The 21,093-nt window shown below is 38.1% G+C and overlaps 1 protein-coding gene across 1 annotated transcript in view; it reads left to right on the plus strand.

The window, feature by feature from the left end:
* The first annotated feature begins 18,348 nt into the window (after window positions 1–18,348).
* Window positions 18,349–21,093, plus strand: part of TMEFF2 (transmembrane protein with EGF like and two follistatin like domains 2) — a 331,707-nt gene continuing 328,962 nt past the window's right edge. Inside the window, exon 1 of the mRNA XM_066999055.1 lies at window positions 18,349–18,447. The gene's annotated coding sequence lies outside the window, so the exon portion shown is untranslated. The remainder of the gene's footprint in view (window positions 18,448–21,093) is intronic.

The raw sequence follows: 21,093 nt of genomic DNA on the forward strand, positions 1-21,093 counted from the left end.
ACAATGTCTCTTCCTGATTTTTGATTTCATACGAATGCTATTTTATCCAACCAGTAATACTATGGACAATGATATGCCTGTCTGAGCTTTTTTGAACACAAACTATGGAGAGGAAACGTATCAGCATACTTGCCTTCTTACAGAACCACAGCTAATTTACAAAGAAAATTCTGTCTTCCAAATATTCATAAATGTACATGCTTTTTTCTGTCTCTACTGAAGGGAGAAAAAAATGTAGAAGTCACACTCAAGTTTCAGACAATTCTTGAGCTTTTAATAAATAAGGATAAAGTCCAAGATCAACAGCCTAATTTCTGGAGTACTTCTTTTCTTGTTCTCCTGTTTTTCACAAATGAGAATACATTTTAACAAAGACAGCCCACTCCCTTCCTAATGCTGAAGAGGAACAGAGGTCTTCCCTGAAGGTTCTGATCTTTAACCCAAGAGATTTTGTAGGAAGGCAATTGTTTGAGTTAAATAATTCCTTTTCAGGAGCCATTTATTTCTTTTTCCTTATGAGCGTACTACATCAGCCTAACGTACCAGATGGACCTACTCTAAAAGCATCACACTCAAAGACTATTTCTGAGAGATTTGTTACAGACCAAAAGAGGCCCACAGGTACAAACAGGTATGACTGAACTATGGTGAAACATTCAGGTAATTCCTGATTCAATTTTATCTCTAACACTCTCTCAGGCTTTAAGTCTGAGGACTTAGATGTCCTAAAATCTTTCATAGAATCTCTGGAATTTGTCAGTTCCAGCTCTTTGGCTTAGGTAAGGTGTGATTTTCTTATTTCTATTGAAATAACACAATGAGCTTATTGTCTTCAGTATCTTCTTTCTCTCTCTCTTTTTTTTTTTCCTCCTCACATCTGGCAAGGCAATCTATATCCTTTATCTGAAATCATATCATTGTAAAATGAGATAAAGCAGAACAAAGAACAATTCTCTGACCTGTGGTGGTCTTCAGATATTGACCAAAGCCAACTATGTTCTCCAATTGGTTAAAAGCTATTTCCCCTGTTTTCTCTATTTGGCAGTTCAGGCGCTTGGACTCGGTGATTTATGTTCTATGCAGGTGTCAGTAAGAAGCTGTCAGAATTGGGGGATATGGATGTTTTTTAGTCAAGCTATGGATGAAAACAGAAAAGATGAAAACTGACACCATAAAACAAGGTGTAGAATCCTGTCCGTATTGCCGTCAATAGCAGATTCCCTAAGATTTCACCAAAGGGATTTTTAAAAGCATGTTGGTGACCTAGGAGCCCTTATAGCAGGGTTTTACAATGGAAACACACACAAACACTTTTTGAAGTTTCTGGCTGACTCAAATTGAAGTATTAACTGGTCGAGTACCTTGTGATTTGCTCTTCTTGATGTCTACACTGTACTTAGGAAGCAATTCAAACAACCCACAATACTAAGGACTGAAATCTCTAAGTTTATTCAAACAAGGGAGGCAGGGTAGCTAACAACTATCAAAAGTTCTCTGTGCTTCTTTATTAACAATTCTCACTTGAAGACTGATGAAAAGTCAGTTTCACCACTGAATTCCTGCAAGTTGTATAATAAGAATTGTATTTTCCATTCTTCTTTAAGGTCCAGATTTCCCTGCTGTGGGGAACTATACGCTACATTCAAACTGCAGGGAAACTTGGACTTAGATGCAATGTGTTTAGAAAATTTTATTCTCTGTATTATTAATATTGAAAACCTAAAATCATGATGGGTAAATTAAATAATACATGGTAATCAGTTTTTTACTGTATTTATAAAGTATGATTAAGAAATAATAAAAAGGAAGAACAATCTATTACATTCATAGCAGACTTCTACCGCTGAAGTTTCTCCTTTCCAAAATACCCACTTATATGTGTATGGCCAAACTTTATGTGTATGGCCAAAATTCATCTATATTGCAGTCAGCAAGGTTTTATTAGTGATTCATCCAGTTCCCTTCAGGTAGATCCGGTTCTTTATTATTTTATATTGTCTGACCAAAACATGAAGAGATTCAGTCAGCTAATTAACTCAAAGAAATGAAGCAACAGCATATGTATCATTCATGAAAAGTAAAAATATCAGGATTGTGCTGTGCACATCTTACATATTCAAGCAGATGCTTTTTACTTCTATTTTTTTGAGTAATTCCTTAGTAATAATAGTAATAATACTCAATTTATTTTGGATGAGAGATGGTGGAAAGGGTTTTCTCTGAGCATAACGAGGACATTTCCAATGACATCTTTTCATTTATGAGAGAAGAAATTATACTTGTATTATATGTTTGTTTTTTAAAAGTCAACAGTTCATCCTGTGGTTGTCTCTGGCTTCCAGAGCTGAGAATAATTGTATGTGCTCTAAATATTACCTGTGGCTTTCTCTTGTCCTTTATTGAAAACAATAACTCTCAAGATCACTACCTTTCATCCCTCCTGTAATTTTGAACTTGGCTGCAAGATAGGCAGTTCAATACAAAGGCTTCTTTATATTGTCTTTTCTCTTTTCTTTCAAACCCAGCATGTCTTCTGGCTTTACCAACTTTCTCATCTCTTTTTTTTCACTCCCAAAGCATTTTCCCCAGCTCTTGTCTACTGTGCTTCACAGGTGATGCCCAGAGTGCTAAATATTGGTCACTGCTGGGCTCAGTGCAATGCCTGTGCTGTGGTCCTGGCACAGGAAGTGGGCTGGGAGCCAGAGCAACGCAGTGGTAGTGCCCCAGCCAGCCCTCAGCTGGTGGAGTCTCGCTTAGGGACTGGTATCAGTTACACGGCTAACCAGGAAGAGCCAGAGGGACAGGCAGCAAGGAGCATCCTGCTTGCTCCTATCATATAGACCAAGCAAAGGTACACCTAGTATTTATGCACTGTTTATTAACAAAAGTATGCTTTACTGCTATGTTGCCTATTTTTCCCTTTTGAACTTTTAGCTGCTGTAATAAGTACCTTCACCATCTTCAGCTAAAGCAAATACCCAACAGGAACAAAAAAGAGAGAATCATGTTGCCAGACACTGAGCAAGAATTAAATGCAACATTTTCCTGCTGCAAAAGTTTGCAAATCCAAACTTCTGTGTGCTGATTATGGCCAAATGCTCCAGAGCACCTTTGAATCCCTTGGTGGGAGCAAATCTCTCTGAGATACAGGTTTTCTATAGCAGAACCCACAAGCGAGCCCACTGCAGCTGTGACAGAAATGCTAGGCCTGGGTTGGGTTGTGCATGAATTTTAGATAGATCAGAATGCAGACCGGTGTATATGCATCTCATTTATGAGAAGCTGAATATAATTAATGAAACAAAGACAACTTTAATCTGTAAGAATGTAACATAGAGTAGACAGTGCTCTTTTAATTCTGCAAGTCAAAATATTTTTTTGCAAAGAAGGAAGCTTACTAAAATCACTGGAAGCCTAATGAAGGCTGAGAGTAGACAAGTTCCTCTTAAATATGTATCTACGGTGAATGACATCTTCCTGTCTCTTAATCATAGGAGGTACTGTCAACCATTGCCTTGCATGAGTATTCTACACACCCAGTCCTTAGACATACCGTGCTTTGAATGACTTAATGTTTGAATACTAATATTTGCAGCATGTAGAGGGAGACTAACAGCAGACTGAAGCCCTCAAACAGTAACTCAATGACAGCAAGAAAGATGGGTGAGGTCATTATGGACCACAAGGATCATAGCAATATGGTCATTCATTTTGAGTTCATTTGAATCATGGGTATTTGTGCTGGGGCAAATTCTTGTTGAGGGCAGCTCTTTCTTTCTTTACCCAGGCTTTCTGCCAACATACTTTTAATGAAATGTCAGTAATTTGTATGCATATTGTCAATTTGATGTAAACATTCTCTTCATCTGACCCATACACGTAGGTTGTAGAGAAACAGTTAGGAGATCACTAAAAATAAAGGTTAATTGTACAACATCAAAAGTAAGTAGGCACAAATGAAGTGAGCAGACATTTCAAAATCTTTCCAACTTTCAAGTATTATTTTCTTACAGGGGGAAGGAATTTTTTATAGGATGTCTACAGTGGCTCCAAATCTAAAACATGCAGCTACTGAAAACAATGGCAGGACACATGCAGCTGTAGGGCTGTTGGTGCTAATAGCAGGCATGGAAGATATTTTACTTACCTGGCACCTTTTGGATAACCCACAAGTGAAATGTGAGATATGTATTTGCTGTAAACTGCAACTAGAGTCACACCCTCTGTAGTGGAGTAGGATCTCTTCCCACTCTGTCACGCACAGTAGCTTTCATGCTGTTAGTGTCTAGTGTTTTCAAAAAAAAAAAAGAAAAAAAAAAAACAAATGCAGTTCATAACAATGCCCACCCATAAGAAGATAGAAGATTATAGGATGGTAGGATTATTCAGGTTGGAAGGGACCTCAAGTAGTCACTTTGCCCAACCTCCTGCTCAAAGCTTTAGCTTTCCCTGCTGCTGCTTACTCCTGGTGGTCTAGCCTCTCCTTGGTTACCACCCATTTAATTGACTGGAGTGTTTGTGGAGCAGAATTAAGTCCTTTCTTCCTGTGTTTGGGTCCTACAAAGCAGCTTAAGCAGCTTTGACTGGGAGTCCCTCTTTTCTCTGCTCACATCTCCATCATCCATCACACTCTTGTGTAAGTGGCAGACAGAATCTGGTGCTTGGGTGAATTGAACGAAATGCTGGATTGGGAGCAGTAGCAAATCCCACCATCCCACTGCAGTTATGAGCTTTTAGTAAATAAATGTAAACATTTCATATAATTAAATAACATCTTAGGAAACCAGAAAAAAAATACCCTAATTTAGAAAATCATTCAGAATGGCACATAAAACATGCTGCTCAAGTGTATTTCATAGTGATTTTGCAGCAGAAGCACACATCTGAATACATTCGTGAAAGACCACAATTATTCAGCACATGATCTTTCAATCCGTTGTGGTTTTTTAATCATTATTTTTTTATTTATTTTTTCCTAGGGCATGTTGTTGCTGACATTGCTTTAATAGCTTTACCATATCCAAACTCCACCTGCCCACCTTTGTGTCCCCTCAAAATTCCCATTTAACCAGGGTTCTCATTTTATCAATCACATTTTGTAATAGAAGTCCGTTTTGTGTCTCCCAAGTGGCTAAGCATTTCCATCCTTATATCAAGAATTAAGCATCTCCTGAGAAGGAAGAGAGGTCAAGTGCTGTAGTAAACCAGATTCCATCAAGAATGTGAAAAAATGCTGCTCTGACCGAAGCTAAATGGAAGTATAGCTGGTTTGAGATGTGATGTGAAAGTATAATGAATAAGCTGAAGCTATTGCTCGAGTTTATGTCCACTATAGTTGATTCTTCCTCGTTCTCTCTGACACTATTTACTCTGAACCGCACTGAAAACTCTTTATACATACATGATGTATTCCGAGAACCAGACCCACAGCCAGATTCAAGTGCCATAATTCCATAACACGTAGCTATGCCTTTGGACTCTGTCCCTTAAAACCATAATAAACCATTGGGAATGAAATCTGAATGAGGAATAAGCATAAAATAGGTATAAGCAGGCAGATATTGAATAAGAAAATAGTTTACCTGACTTCTAGTTCAGAAGGAAAAGTGACTCTGAGAAATCTGTCAGCCTGTCCCTGTAGGTCAATAGGTGAAATGTTTGCCCTATTAATAGCACTGGAAAATCTCCTATTGATTTTGGAGGAAATGGTATTTTCTCCATACTTGATAGCATACCACAATCATTTTTTTCCATTTTGTATATTAAATTACAAGAGGAATGAAATACAGGAGAACAAAAGGGCTTTAGTATTTAGCAGAAACAATGCTGTGTTTGTTGGCTTGCTGTAATATTTCTTTCTGGCAAGAAATCTGGTAATTTTCTTTTTAATGAAAAATTAAAAAAACTGGCTCCCCAAATATTCTGAATATCCAACTAACTGACTGAAATGAAAGAAATTTTTTAATATTTATTCTGAACAGAACATTTATTATCTGATTATTAATTTTTAAAATCTATTTTATCTTTTTATTTATAATTTCTAATGGAATAATGTTGATAATCACTATTAACAACTATTCTTACAAAAATATTGCTTCATATGCAAACTGCAAGAGTTGTGGCTGAGAAGAAATCAGACTTGTATGACTAATACATTACAGGTAGTTGGGAAATATAGATGACATGGAACTCTGTAGATTAATGAAGGTAAAATCAACCTTAAATTTTGAAAATAATACATCAACATATATACATATATAAAACAATATATGTATAAATAATTCCTTAAATTTTTCATAAAATCCTTGAAAACCTTAAATTCCTAATGTTTCTTATGAATACTATGTCTGAAAATATGAACTACCCATCTGATATTATTCCTAAATTACTTTTCTTTAAGATTTCTATTTCTGTGTACTCTGAGAGGAAGCTTACTTTTTTTTTTTTCCCAGTTATATAAATTAAAAATAACAGAGGTATTATAAGTACCTGCAAGCTTTATCTCTACTATATCATAGCACTACAAAATAAAGACAATACAGGACGTTATAACGATTGCCATCTATTTCATATTTTCAAAAATGGAGATGAATGTTGAGTGTTGCTATACAACAATGTGTTGTCCTCTCAAAATAGTGGTGATCAGCATTCCAGGAGCTTTTGAAAGCACCCACCAACTTTGCGACCTGTGCAGTGTTTAACCTACCTACCTGCATTATTAAATAAATACATATATATTTGGAAGTTTCCTTTTCTAGGAGACATTTTCTTGCATAATATCCAGCTGATTTACATTCTCTATCTGCACAAAAGGGAAAAATGGTCATCAGTATGTGGAACTGTGCTGTGTGTTGGGTTCTCTGAATCAGGCCAGGTGAAGCTACAGCTTGTTATTCCTGCTGATTATGGATATCAGTTTCTCAAAATGCTTCAACATTGCTGAAATAAATATTTTCTAGTGAAAAATATTCTCATTTCTTTTTCATATCTTGCAGCCAACTGAGTTTCATCACCATTACTTCTTGCTTTTATGCAAAAAAATACTGAATATTAGTTCTTAGTTTTCACTTTTCTTTCCCTGAACATAGCAGAAAAAATATCCCAGGAATAATATTTTCACCTTAAAGATTAATCAACTGACATTGTTTTTAGAAAGAATGCCAAGATGGAGGCAATTTTATTTTCATAGTCTTTCCAGTGAAGTGGGTAAGGACCATTTCTTTCTTTTTCTTTTTTTTTTCTTTCTTTCTCTTTCTCTTTTTTTCTTTTTTCTTCCTTCCTTCCTTCCTTCCTTCCCTTTTCCTTCCTTCCTTCCTTCCTTCCTTCCTTCCTTCCTTCCTTCCTTCCTTCCTCCCTTCCTTCCTCCTTCCTTCCTCCCTTCCTTCCTCCCTTCCTTCCTCCCTTCCTTCCTTCCCTTTTCCTTCCTTCCTTTCCTCCTTCCTTCCTTCCTTCCTCCCTTCCTCCCTTCCTTCCTTCCTTCCTTCCTTCCTTCCTTCCTTCCCTTTACTTTCCTTCCTTTCTTTCTTTCTGTCTGTCTGTCTGTCTTTCTGTCTTTCTGTCTTCTTTTTTTTTAACAATTGAAAATAGCAAAATTGTAATTGTAAAAGGTACATTTTGAGATTTCTGGACAGAACAAAATGTGAAAAATTTAGTTACATAAACTTTCAGCTCTTTTCCACAGGCACTTTTTTACTTCCATAAATCATAGACTGGTGTCTACTTAGGAATATAAACGTGTTTTTAGTTCTAAGTGTGACTAAAAATAATCAGTCTAAATGAAATAGTTTGAGAAAATTAACTTTGTGAGATTTTCTTTCAGGAAAATAGAACAAAAATACGGGTGTCAGGTAGTATTATCCTGAATTGATTTTTTTTTTTTGAAAAAAACTTTTTCTCTGTGTTTGTATTTTTTTTGAATCAAAAGTGGTATATGCCAGCAAACTTAGTCTCTCAGCAAATGTTGATCTCTGTTGCTTTTCCCTCTATGTGAAGCTTTTTCATTGCAGAAAGAGGCGATGTAGGAAAGTGATTTGCTGGAGGTCAACAAACCAATGGTAGGATCATAAGGATTATAATTTGAAATCCATGTTTCCTGTGCTAAGTGCATGAGGCAGAAGGATTTAGTATATGATGAAGACATATGAGAAAAATAGGGAGATCTCATGGTGGATCTGCCTTTGCAAAACTACCATTAAACAGGAAATTAGTATATATGAGGGAGATAGATTTATATTTTCTTAGTTCCATGTTGTTCATGTGGATTCTGTTTTTTAAAATATTGGAAAAATTCTTGAAGTTAAGAGTCTACAAAACATAATGCTTGTATATGTTTGGAAGCCATATGGGGGCTTCTCACCACAGCTGTATGAACTGTGGTGTGAGGCTGGGGAGAAATGCAGCACATATAGATCACAGGCACTCTCAGCATGCACATATTTAAATTGTGTGTGTGTGTGAGTGTCAGAGAGAAATGTGCCAGAGCTCCCAGCAAGTATGTGTGCACGCACTTCGGACACCAAAATGTTTCCCTGTCTAAAAGGCTTGCTGCAACATTATGATTTAGATGTTTGTTCTTGGACTGATTCCTGCTGTTATTCACTGGAAACATAATCAATTTCTCCGAATTTTGTCTAGTCTTCCTTTAAATACCCAAGTGATGTAATGAAGATGTAAAGCAAGTCTTAAATGAAGTTTTTGTGGCACTTAGAAGAAAAAATTCCAAAATCCCTTTTTACAGCTTTAAAACTAATCTCTCCATTGCAAACTCATGCAGGCATGATATCACCTTTTGGCTTAAAATCATTCCATCTTGCCAAAGAGTGTTGCTACTCCTCACCTTTTAAATGCAATTTGATCTTCTCATGCAGCTCTAACAATAAGATTTTTTTTTTTATGGGTTGAAGGTAATCACAGAAAATAACAACTTGGCACAAGGGAATGTAGAATGACTGATAATTTTGCAGGAAAAAATATAAGTGCTTGGCTTCTGAGGCTGTAGGGCAACAAATGTCCTTGCCTAAGGCATATAAACAAAACAGAGTTTCTAGAGGGTTTTTGTTTTCCTTCTCTATTTCTTAATCTTCCAAAGTCACTCTTATTTTTTTGGTATTTGGGGTTTGGGTTTTTTTTTTTTTTTGCTAATAATTTTACCCTCATGAAAGGGTATCATTGTCATCACAGATTTTCATGTGGCAGGCTTCCTTCCAAATATTTGTTCAAGAGGTGCAAAAATCTATTCCAGACCTCTTCCTTGTTTGACTAATGCTTCTCTACATAGCTGAGAAGAACCCAGGAGCTACACCAAATGCTGGATCCTTTACTATATCCCCAACTAATTTAAACCTAACTCAGTTGCATCGTTACATGACACCGCAGCTTACAACTTGTATAGATACAAGTCCTTAGTCCTTGGTATGTCACTGTTAGTAAGATCATCTCTTTTAAGGTAAAAGAAGCAATAAAAAGGCATCGTAAATTATTTAAGGTAATATATGTGTCATGAGGGAATCTATGTCACTTAACAACTGCTACTGACATTATATTTAATGCTTACAGTATTTTAGCACTGTGGCTGGTACTTGTCAGTTCACTCCTGCTCCAAAAGTACCCCTGCACAATTAGGTTTCAGATATGAAACATATCATTGCAGTGAAGAAAACGGTTTTGGTCCCCATACCATCACTGCCCTGGAAGACATAAGCTCTGAAAAACACATCTGAGTTTTGGAGAAAAGTGTGTTATAATGGAGCTGTACACAGTACTTGCCGATATGTGATAAACTGACATGGTCTTTATAATTTATATTCCTAGCAAAGATATAAAATCCAGTACATAAACAGAAAAGAAAATAAAAAAAATAAATCTGTTTTTTCTATGTGAGCCTCTCACTTGTTTATCAGCAGATATTTACAAGTGAAGGGCATAATTTTTTCCTGATTGTATTGATCATTCAAATTATATACTTAAACCCACTTCTTTGGATATCTCGGTTTCAAGAAATATCACTTTAAAAGTATAAATCAATTCAAAATTTGCCTCTGCAATCTGGAGCCCAGGATGGAATATATAATGTTCCAACTTTCAGCCTGCATGACTATTAGCATTAATTGCTTCCTGAGAATACTGCAAACAAGGCATATTAAGATTTCTTTTCTCCTTGGTAGAAGTCTAACACTATCATTATGGAAAGTTGATATAAATTTTGTTGCTCTATGGGCAGAATTTTAAAATATTAGAATTTGAGCAAGTGTATTACAGGCTGTGTTCAGACTGCTAAGCATCATTAATATTTCCTGCATGTAGAAATATTTTTCCTCATTCTTTTCCCTGGTACTATAATGCTAAAAAACAATCAGTAAGATATAAGTTGTCATACAGACCTTCCACACACAGAAGATGTTAACTATAAAGATTGTGAGAAAATGCTTAAATTTTCATCTAAAATGGTTACATAAAAGGGAATCAAAATATTATCACCCAAGTGAAATATCTCTTGTGTTACACTATATAGATGGTCCTGAGAAGGCAGAAAGAAATTTTCATTGTTTTTTGGGGAAAAAAAAAAAAAAAGGCTGTTGTAATGCCATGGCATTTTATATAGATCAATTTCTGTGATCAAATATGGAATAAAAGATTCATACAAGATTCAGTCCAAGCACTCTACTGCATAATTTAAAAAACTAAACTAATGAAAATGCTTAGCAGTGTAAGTCAATCTGTGCTCAAAAATCACCTTCTTAAGGTGGAGCCTCCAGGCCCCTCCAGACTACTAATCTAGTCCTGAAAAAGAAATGTGACATCACTGCCCAAAACCTCACCCCCCCCTGCTAGTTCTGCCTCCAAATTAATGGGATTTTCAGCAAGTTTTAAAAGTCAACACATTTCATAAGAAGGACTGGAGTGAATTCCAGAGTTGAAATTCTTCCCACAGAAAGACTTGCCAGGATCCAGTCTATATGCCAAGAAGACTAGAGTGAGATATCCTCTGCTGCTGCATTTTCACAAGCAGATAGCTGTGGTCTCACTGGCATGCAGCTTCCAAGCCATTGACATTTCTGCATTTTTCAGAAACATCACACTGCACTCTGCCCACTGTTGGACAGCCAGCCAGTGCACACTAAGGAGCACTCTGCTCTTAATGTGTGGGTCACAGCTTTCTAAATTACCTTGTTTCTAAGCTGATAGGAAAAACAACTTTCTGAGGTGTAATAGTAACAAAAATATTATCTATCATAGTTTCTGTAAAAAGCATAACACCTGAGAAAAATAGTTATTCTTCTCTTTGGATGATCAAGCACAGTTTACTAGCATCTGAAGCTTTCTTTCTCTGTTGCTCCCTCCAGATTAGCACCTCACTTGGCATACTGAGACACAAAATCTTTGAGATACACTAGTTGTTCTCCCAGATCTACCAATATCCCTTCTATTTAATCAGTGTCAGTATTTAGCTTACTGCACTCCACAGCCATTTCTTGGTCTGAGTGATGATAGTGAAACGAGGGAATATTATTAGCAGTCTGTGAACACTCTTCTGCTGCTTTCTTTTCCCTTAAACATCCACATACCCATCCCTCTGGGAGATCAGAGAGACTTTGGTGGCCAAATACGGAGAATCCCTTTAGCAGAGAAATGACTTCAGCAATAATGACTGCAAGTATAGACGTTCCTGGGTATTCGTATTCAAGTGCACTGTGTAGGGTCTAAAGTTCAATGCTGATGATAAAAATGGTCATTAATGGTATTACTGTAATCATTATAATGTTAGATTTTAACAAATTCATCTGTGCCTTTAATAAATTTAAAGGAATAATTACAGGCACTTTCATATACATGAGTGTTTTAAGAATAAATCTTCTGAATATTTGATTTCTTGTTTTATTAAATGAAAAGTCCAGACTAATTAAAGAAACTCATAAGAATTTCTGCTTCTCCTCAAAAAGGGTTCAAGACAAAGAACTATTTCTTGTCCCTAAAATCTTTACTTATCATCTCCATATCCAAACTAATCCTCTGGAATAACGGCTATATTGTTTTTCTATACAGTATGCATTTAGGAAAGACTGAAAATATTAGTAGCTATGACTGGATCGTTGTTTTGCAGGTTTGGCAGAAGTTATAATTATGTATTGCTGTATTTCCACTCTAGATGGTACTCTTAAGGAAGTTAACAAATTAATAAATTGCATCCCTAAAAGCTAAGGGAAGCATGGGAAGAACCATTCCAGGATTAAGGAGCTATAAGGGGTAATGCAAAATGTTGCCATTTCCCCAAATCCATCCATTCTTTCTCCATTGGACGTTTCTTGTGGAAGCTAAGTGTTAGAATACCAACCTGTTTGTTAGGTATTGAACATTTCAGGAGCAATTTAAACAGAATATTTCAATATTTCATTAGGAATGGATGGGTCCATCAGCAGCCAGGAAGGTGTTTGCTTTCCTGTGCCTGCACTCTTAGGGTTTATGTTGCAATTCTGGCCGCTGTATTGGGTATACAGTATTGCTGAATGTTGAGGAGGCAGAATAATCCTCAGTGGTGCTTCAGAAAAACACTCCCTAACTCTGAGAAACACTTTCAAACTTTTATTAATTTTCTTAATATTAAAAAAGATCTACTGTGGCATGTCTCCGAAGGTGTTTTAATCCATCCCTCTAAAGCGTGAGAACCACATTTTGTCATGTTAAAGCTGTTTGCTAGGTTAAAGGTACACATTGATTGTCAGTCTATTTAAGTACCTATCCTTTCATTCGATCAGTCTAAATATTATACCGTTCATTGAGGTGGATTGAACACATTGCATGTGCTCTGTTTCAGTGAGAATGAGTATTTCTAATAATCTGTAATATTTAGTCATGCATTCCCCATGGAGTACATTCACATTTTCCAAGAATTTCTATAGTATCCAAATGTATTTTGTATTCTGAGATGTGTCCAATAACATTAGTTAGCATGAACAGGTCAGAAGTAACATTTTCCATTTATGTATGAGAACGTGAACAGCATTCTTTGAAAAGTAAAGCATTGTTTTTGTATTCTGTCGCATTATCCTGTCCCACTGATTTGCATGTCCACTCAGAGCTGCACATTGAGATGCAGTGGCGGGGCAGGACAGCCCTCTTTGGATTACTGAGGTTCAGGAATGATGCAATCAGTAACCAGCTGTGAACAGAATCATCTGGAAGTTAAATCCCAGCTATAATTAGACTAGCAAAGGTGAACATATAAGAAAACAATGAGTAAATAAGGTAATGGTCTTTCCTATAGTCAGATATGGGAAAAAGAGGACCATCTGATTTTTTTTAGAGTTGTTAGATCCCTGTCTGTAAATAGATGCACTCAAACTGGTAGACGTGGTTTCAGAACAGGCTGTTATCAACCCAGTTTTGAAAAGGCTTTAGCTAATAGTATTTTGACACTGTTTTGACAGAGGGAGTTGGAATGGGTCCTCTCTAGCTTAGGGACTGATTGAAATGTTTCCCCTGAAGAGCAATGTATACCTCAAGCCACTTCAGAAGGAAGCAATTCTGAATATAAAATATTCTTTATTAAACAAAAGACAGTGGAAAATCCATCTAAGCCTGGTGCTTTTCCAGTTTTAACTTTTGTGATTGTTATATTAAGTTTTCTGCTTTCCAAGGGCTACTTTTATAGAAAATAACAGAGAGAGAAATAACTATAGATATATAGAGAAATAATAAAATTGCAAACATCTGCACTGATTCCACTGAGTGTAGCATAAAACTTGTGAAGTCAGTCAGAGATTGTCAAATGTGGTGTTATTCCTGTCCAAAATAGCAACCATTTTTGTTTACCAGGTTTTTTGGATAAACACCCAAAAACATGTCCTGACACACTGAGCCCAAAGGTGTTTTGAAAAAATTAGGGAAATTTTGTCTCTGTTTTTGTAACTTGTTAATTTCAGGTGTGCATTAAGGTCCGTAGCTCCTACAAGGAAAAGACCAATGTATATCATAATCAAAAGCTTTGATTCCTACTATGCCAGCGTTTTACCACTCGTGTAATAAAAACATGCAAAAGGACATCAACTAAGAAATGCATTGCTTGCCATCAAAATATTAAAGAAGGGTCTTTGAAAGCACTCTGAAAAATAAAATAAAAAGCGAAATAAAACTTGTGAAACTGCAGGGCATGTGCTACAAGCGCAGAGAATGGGATTACATTAGGTTGCAAAGTGGGAACAAACAGGGTATGTTTAAAGGGCCAAACTTCACTGCAGCACAAGATCTTTGAAAGTAAATTGCTCTCCTGAAAGTCATCCTTGTTTTCAGTTAGTTCCTGACAAAGTAATTTGGGTCACTGTAGATAGACTGCATTGCAGGAAAGGCAGTGATCCTGAACTGCAGAGCTACACAACCTTCAAACAGAAGGTAGGCTCAGACCTGCCATAGCAGACTGCCTTACAGGTTTGTGCCATGGGAAGAGGCACTGGCTTTTCTGTGATGGAAATTGAGTACCACAGCTACATCACCATCATGGCAGAAACACCATGTGGCATCCGGATTTGCAAAAAAGGTGCAAGTAAATCAGATCATCCACAATTACTGGAAAACAGGAGCTTATCATATCTAGCCTCAGTGAACTGGACTTACATACTGAACTAACTTCATATCTGGAAGCACTTTTTTAAAGATTTGTTCATTTGAATGATTTTTTTTATTTTTTTTTTTTCCCATCTAAGTGGGAGTACCAGTCCCCCCTCCTTAGCATGACAAAGTCCTGTGCCGTAGCTTAACCCCAGGTCCTTTGCAACATGCATCTCCCTCACACCTAACTCCTGGCCACTTCAGCAGTCAAAATGCTGATCAATTTTCCTCTCCCACTTCATTGGATTATTTAGACTCTTTCTATTCGAGAAGGCATACTGAATTATTGGGTATCATTATCACTAACAAAGAGACAGACCACCTGCAGTTACTCAGCACTGAGATGAAAAGGCAGCATAATTCAAGGCAGGTTTTTGACAAGCAAACTGAGCAGGTTCCTGGATCAATGAAATAGAAGGGACAGTTTCTCGAGCTCCACTGGAGAGCAGTGCCACACTGGCTGGCTCAGCTACACCAGCATAAGGACATACTCAGCAAATCCTACACTGCCCAGCAAATTGTTCACTGCCCAGAGCAACGACTGGTTACTTCTGCTTCCGCACTGCTCCCTGGCCTTGCCCAACAACGAGTTTTGACACTTTCATGCATTCATGAATTTGATTCTTGCTCTTCCTAATTTCAGAGCTACTGGAATGCTTCTCTACTTGTAAAGTACCTAGAAGAAACATTACTGAGATAAGAGAAGGAAAAGAAAATTTGAACACTACTTATGCTGCAAAAAAAAGTGTGTTAACAAAAGAAGGAGACAACTGACAAGCTGTAGCTTTTAGACTGCTTCAGATATGCAAGCAAGTCACATTCAGCTTTCAGTCCCAGCATCTTGTAACATACTCAAAATTGAGCTTAAACAGAAAAAGAAGGCAAAAACAACTGTTTACAAAAATAAAAAATATCTCACAATATAACTCACAATATAAAATGTAAATACTAATCCCAGAGTAAGGGTACATAATCATGAGCAATGAATACTGTCGCTGGTCAGTCCTTTGATGCAACCAGCCTGGTCAGCAGCGGGCTGCTTCACTAGACATGCCCAAGTTGTAGATGAAGCAGCAATATGTCACACAATACATAACAAATCCATCAACACAGAGGACTTGGAGGAAATGTGTATAGTATTGCACACAAAAAGTGGGAGAACTTGAGGTCCCTATCCACTCCAAAGAAAGACCCAGCTAGAGAACACGATCAAGTGAAAATAGTTCCAGTAAATATGCTGCAAGCTCGCCAGCAGAGTGCCTCTTACACTTCTTACTAGGGGACAAGAGCAACATCTTCAAAAATTTGGAAATCTTTCAAACAGCATTGAAAAGAAACAAGCCACTGTGGCAGTGTCAGAGCTGGCCATTGTAGAGCTTAATCCAAACAATATTCATTCAGAACAGGAAAAAGCTAAGTCTATTAGGAGACTGCTAGTGATTTATTTGCCTGTTTTATGGAGTCATGCAGTGGGTAAAGGTGGCTAATCTTGTTGGGCTCCATTAAGGAAGTCTCTTCAGACTTCAGAAAGCCATGCATACCCACCTGGGCTTCACAACCAACATGACTGGAAATTTCATGCAATGTTCACAGTCTATTTGCATGGGCCAGGAAGCAGACTTGCATTGATAACACCTGTATGAAGGGCCTAAAAAATCCTGGTCACATCGTTAGACATGCTCCCTGGACATTTTTTCTGCATCAGAAAAGTCGCCTTACTACCTTATTTTTAAGGTACCTTATCCTTTATTTTTGTCACATCCACAATGTTTTTAATAATAGCTTTATAGTACACCTGAAGTCCATGGAGGAAGACATTTTTTAATTGATTCTTTGTGCTAGAGGAGAATAAAGACTTTTAAATATGTCAAACAGTATCTGACTTGCAGGGAGAGATACTACTCTTACACCTTTGAGGTATAAGATACAGAAAAGCAACCATAGGAAGATCATGGGCAGGATTTGCCTAGGAGGGGATGTGAAGTCTGGATTCATTTTGTCACCTATTAAGGAGACTTAGGACACTAAATCTGTACTTCTCACAATCCAGGATTTCCCCTGGAAATGTTTTACATATCCAAACAATCACACAACCAGCTAGTTAAGTAGAAGCTATGGAGCTGCAGAACAACTGTGCCCTTCCCAAGGTCCTTTCAGGTTTGTGGGAAAGGCTTGTTTTGTGAGAGTAATGGTTTTTTCCGAGTTTGCTTTTCTTTTTCCAGCCCAGAGAGAGATGGTTTTAAATTGTGAAAACACACTGTGAGGTTGTCAAGGGGAGGATGGCTGCACGCCAACAAGTACATCTCCACCTCTGAAAGATAAAAGCGGGCTCTTTCCACGGCTGAGTTGCTCTAACAGGTACGCTCACTTAAAAGCAAGAGCTGCTTTCTGCCACTTGCTCACGGCACCGCATCAGACACGGCTGGGGCTCCAGGTGCCCCCTTGCCAAGGGTGTCAGTGCCCATGCCGACAGCAGCTCTGCTCCAAGGTAGCGGCATGGCCTGGGCCAGGCTGGGAGCTGCCAGTCTGGGCCCTTCCTGGGGGTCCCCCAGCATCAGCACTCAGCGCCACCAACTTGTCAGTGAAATCCAGACATCCCAGCAGTTTTGGGGATCTGGTAATGCGTGTGCATTGAACACAGATTACCTCACAGGAACACAGGTCCCCTAAAGTCTAGATGAATGAAAAAATGAGTTTGGCAGCATTCAAGCAATACATTCGTGAAGTCCTTTGGAAAGGGAATTCCAGTATAATTCAGCACGATTGTAAATACTCTAAAATGTGTAAGCCTAAACGGCAAAGGGAATTGTATACTGCAGTTTGTGATAAATGTTCTGTGCAGTGTACTGGTTTGAGCTGCCCCACTTACCCAATGCTCAGTGGAGTTAAGTAGTTAAATTTATATGCATGGTACTGAAACTGTAAAGCTGAGTGTCAACCTCAGACCTGTTTTTTCCTAAAGCATAATAAAAATACCAGTGGAAAAACTCTCCCAAACCTCAGTCTGGTAAAAGGACTGCAAGTCAAGCAGAAAATTTAAAACACCTCTGGTTTTCCTGATCAGGCTGTCACAGCCCGATCTGCTGTGACAGCACGGGAGGCAGAGCCTGAAAGCACGTTGGGGAAGGGGTCACGGCCTAGGCCCCTCTCTTTTTGACAGAGGTGAAAGTCTAGGCACAGAGTGCCTGCTTGCACGTGCTAACAAGGTGGCTGTTCTGTGAGCCATCAAAGACGGAGGTAGGACATGAGGGCTTTCTGCCTCCTGGGAGGTCCCAAGTTTGCCACCATCCTTCTTTCTGGGCTGGAAGTTCTCTTAATTTCCCGTTAAAGCTCTAGCTGTGAATGTACTTGCTTATCCTTAGTGTGAAAAAGACAGTACTAACTGTAACATACAGCTCTCCCTAAATTCTCATTTGAGGGTTTCCAAAGCCATGGCGTAGCAGTGGCTGACCTTTTCTTCCTCAGCCAAGGTGCATGAATTCGTTGTGTGACTTGGGTGAGCACTAGCAAGGGTCGGCCTGCAAAGCATAGTCCTTCTGACCACATCACATTAGAGGGGGGTTCTAGACCCACCTCTGAACCAAAAAGCCTCCCTAACTGCTGACCTAAACAGATGGAAGAGCTACACCTGCGTGGGTAAGACTGGCAGGCCATCTCAGGTGTTAGCGGTCTCTTGGAATGAGACAGGGTAAAGGAAACCAGCTGGAGTTGGGGACACTTTTTGTTTGCAGACAGCTAGCTAGTGCTCTCTTTCTTCAGAAAGTTAGCCTATGGGGAGAAAGTGTTATATGCAAAGCTGGGAAGAGTCCCTCACCGTGCCAGGTACCCCAGGGAGAGGCTGTGAGGGTGAGTTACTACTTATGGCACAACCCTGCTTTTCCTGTGATGTGGATGAGATAGGAGAGTACATCATTCCTGAGGTAAAGGCTTAACAAGATGAGAGATTGGAGAATGCAGAACTGAGTTGTCCTGGCTCTTTTGTTTTGTTTTTTTTTTTGGAACGTGTGAGGTTAAGGACAAGGTGAAGTTACTGGTGGGTATGTCTTCTAAAACATTTTAAGAGGGCCTTTCTTACGGGTGTGCTGATTTCTCTGTCTCTGATTGTGTATGGATAAGTTTTCTGACTACAACTGAAAAAGTTCTGAAGGTTCTCTGCAAAATAACCAAATAAATGACTGCGTTGTGTATCCTAACGTATATCTTGAGTACTAATAACTGTACCTGTATGTAGGGATAGTCCCTTTTATTTTTTTTAATGTGTATATATATATATGTGTGTGTGTGTGTATAAAACCTGTTTGTCTGGCAACTGTCCTGAGTTCCTGCCTTTTTCTGAGGGACTTCCTGGAGCACTGAGTTTTTCTAAACAATTGCAGTATAACACCAGCAGACCTTCGTTTTCTAGGAAAACCAATGCCGTAAAGAACGGAAGCTGTGTACTGATTGCTGTAAGACTTCATATGAAATATGGGGAAAAGGGAGATACTTGCATTATTTAAGCAAAGCTAGCTGTAGTAGAGCCTCATGAGTGCGTTTGTGTGGGTAGGCCCTTGAGATGCTTCTAGCCTCCAGCTAGGAGCCTGAGAGTTATCAACACATCAAAATGGAGAGCATGTTTTCCTTTCCCCACTGTCTGATTTTCTTCAGTTGTTGTTGTTTTTAATAGTAAGTGACTTTTTATTTCTGCTTTTACTGTAGTCTGCTCTTTGCTTTTACTTCTTCAACTGGGTCAGGTGCAATGCCTTTTTTCCCCCTCTAAAAAAAAAAAAAGAAATAGCACGGAGTACTTTCAGTACTTCAAATTATTAGCAAATCTGTTTGTTCTTGTTTGACTAGGATAGTCCCAGACTGCTTTTATTTTGCATTCTTAGCTCAAATGTAGGATGCAAAGTGTTTAATGTGTGTATTCTTTCCGAACACGAAACTGAAGTTTTTGCTGAAAAAGCATTTTAAAAGCAAAAAAAAACATACTTTTTTTTTTTTTTCGTGTTTGACAAACTAATTGAGTAGTTGAGTCAATGTGTATTAAGATCTACTGATTCAAATGGGCACAAGGTTTTTGTGGAGGTATACTTAACTCCTTTTTCACTATCTCAGGAATTAAACAGGTGAGTAAAATTTCAAATGTAAATTATTTTAATATTTCATTGTCTCTTTTTCCCCACATCTGGAGTAAAAAGTTTAAATAGTCGATCCACTGAAAAGATTCTCCAGAGCTTAAAGTTAAGGCTAATATATTTGTGGTTTTGAATTCTTGATTGAAATGCATGAACACGTTTTTACTTTATATGTTATTTATGTTCAGCTTTTTAAAAAAAAAAAAAAACTGTGTTAAGTCTTTCAACATACATTTGTTTGTTTGTTTTTGCAACTCTTTGAATTCCTGAATCTGAATGTGAGATTTCCGGTGACTTGCAGCCAAACTGGGAAAGGGACATTCTGAATAAGATATAAATGTTTTACACTATCAGAACCCGAATACTTAAACTTTGAGGTTGTCACATATGTTGTTGTACAACATGTAACAAATGCACCATAATCAACAAGAAAAACTAAACAGCTCAATATACCAGGGTAGCAGAGGTAACTGTAGCTGTACGGGGTGGGGGAGAACAGAGCCGACTTCTGTTCAATTAGTGATGAAGACTGATGCATCAGGAATGCAAAGCACATTCTGAAAGACAAATTTTCTCTTATTCCTTCTTACTACACCCCCCCACCCCTTTTTTTTTTTCTTGCTAAGTCTCTGCAGCTACATTTCAGAGTATCTGTACATACTTGGAAAGATTGGAAAAGTCTGTACTGACAAACACCTCCGCTGACATCAAAGGGATGACATACCTCTTGTCTCCCCTGCTTTAAGTTTAAATAAATAAAAATGCACAAACTGAAAAAATATATCTACTGCTTAAAGAAGCATTAATACTGACGCCAGAAGGAGAAGGCAGACAGTACCTAAAGGAAGAAAAAAAAAATGAATTAAAGGTAGCTATGATCTCCTCTGATCTCACGCATCTGATGCTGGTTCTGACCTACCAGGCCAACCCTTGACCCCGAGTCCTCCACCTCCCAGCTGCGTCCCTCACCAAAGGCAGCTCTCATCTTGTGCTGCCTTTATTTAAGCCCTTTGTATAAGGAAAACCCTTATACAGCAAAGCCTCTGGGATCCTTCAGCAAATCCTTTAGTCCTGCTGCAGACACTCCCCAAGTTAAAGCTAAGCCTTTTGGGGTTGTCCTGTTGCACTGAGGTCACAGGAGTTATGGATTTCCAACAGGAAGGGCAGCCCCTCCTTCAGACTGAAAATGGTGCAGTGAACAATCATGTTTTTCACTTTGCATTTGATATTATTTCTCAATACTAGGAACGGGGGTGGTACTTTCACAGCAACTGTCTCAGGAAAAGTAAATATGTATGTCAAATGCAATATGCCATTAGGCTTTTTGCCTCCCACTCCCCTCTCACCAACCCCCTGCTCCAATACAAACCATCAG

This window comes from Anser cygnoides, chromosome 6 (assembly GCF_040182565.1).
Source record: "Anser cygnoides isolate HZ-2024a breed goose chromosome 6, Taihu_goose_T2T_genome, whole genome shotgun sequence".
Lineage (NCBI taxonomy): Eukaryota > Metazoa > Chordata > Aves > Anseriformes > Anatidae > Anser > Anser cygnoides.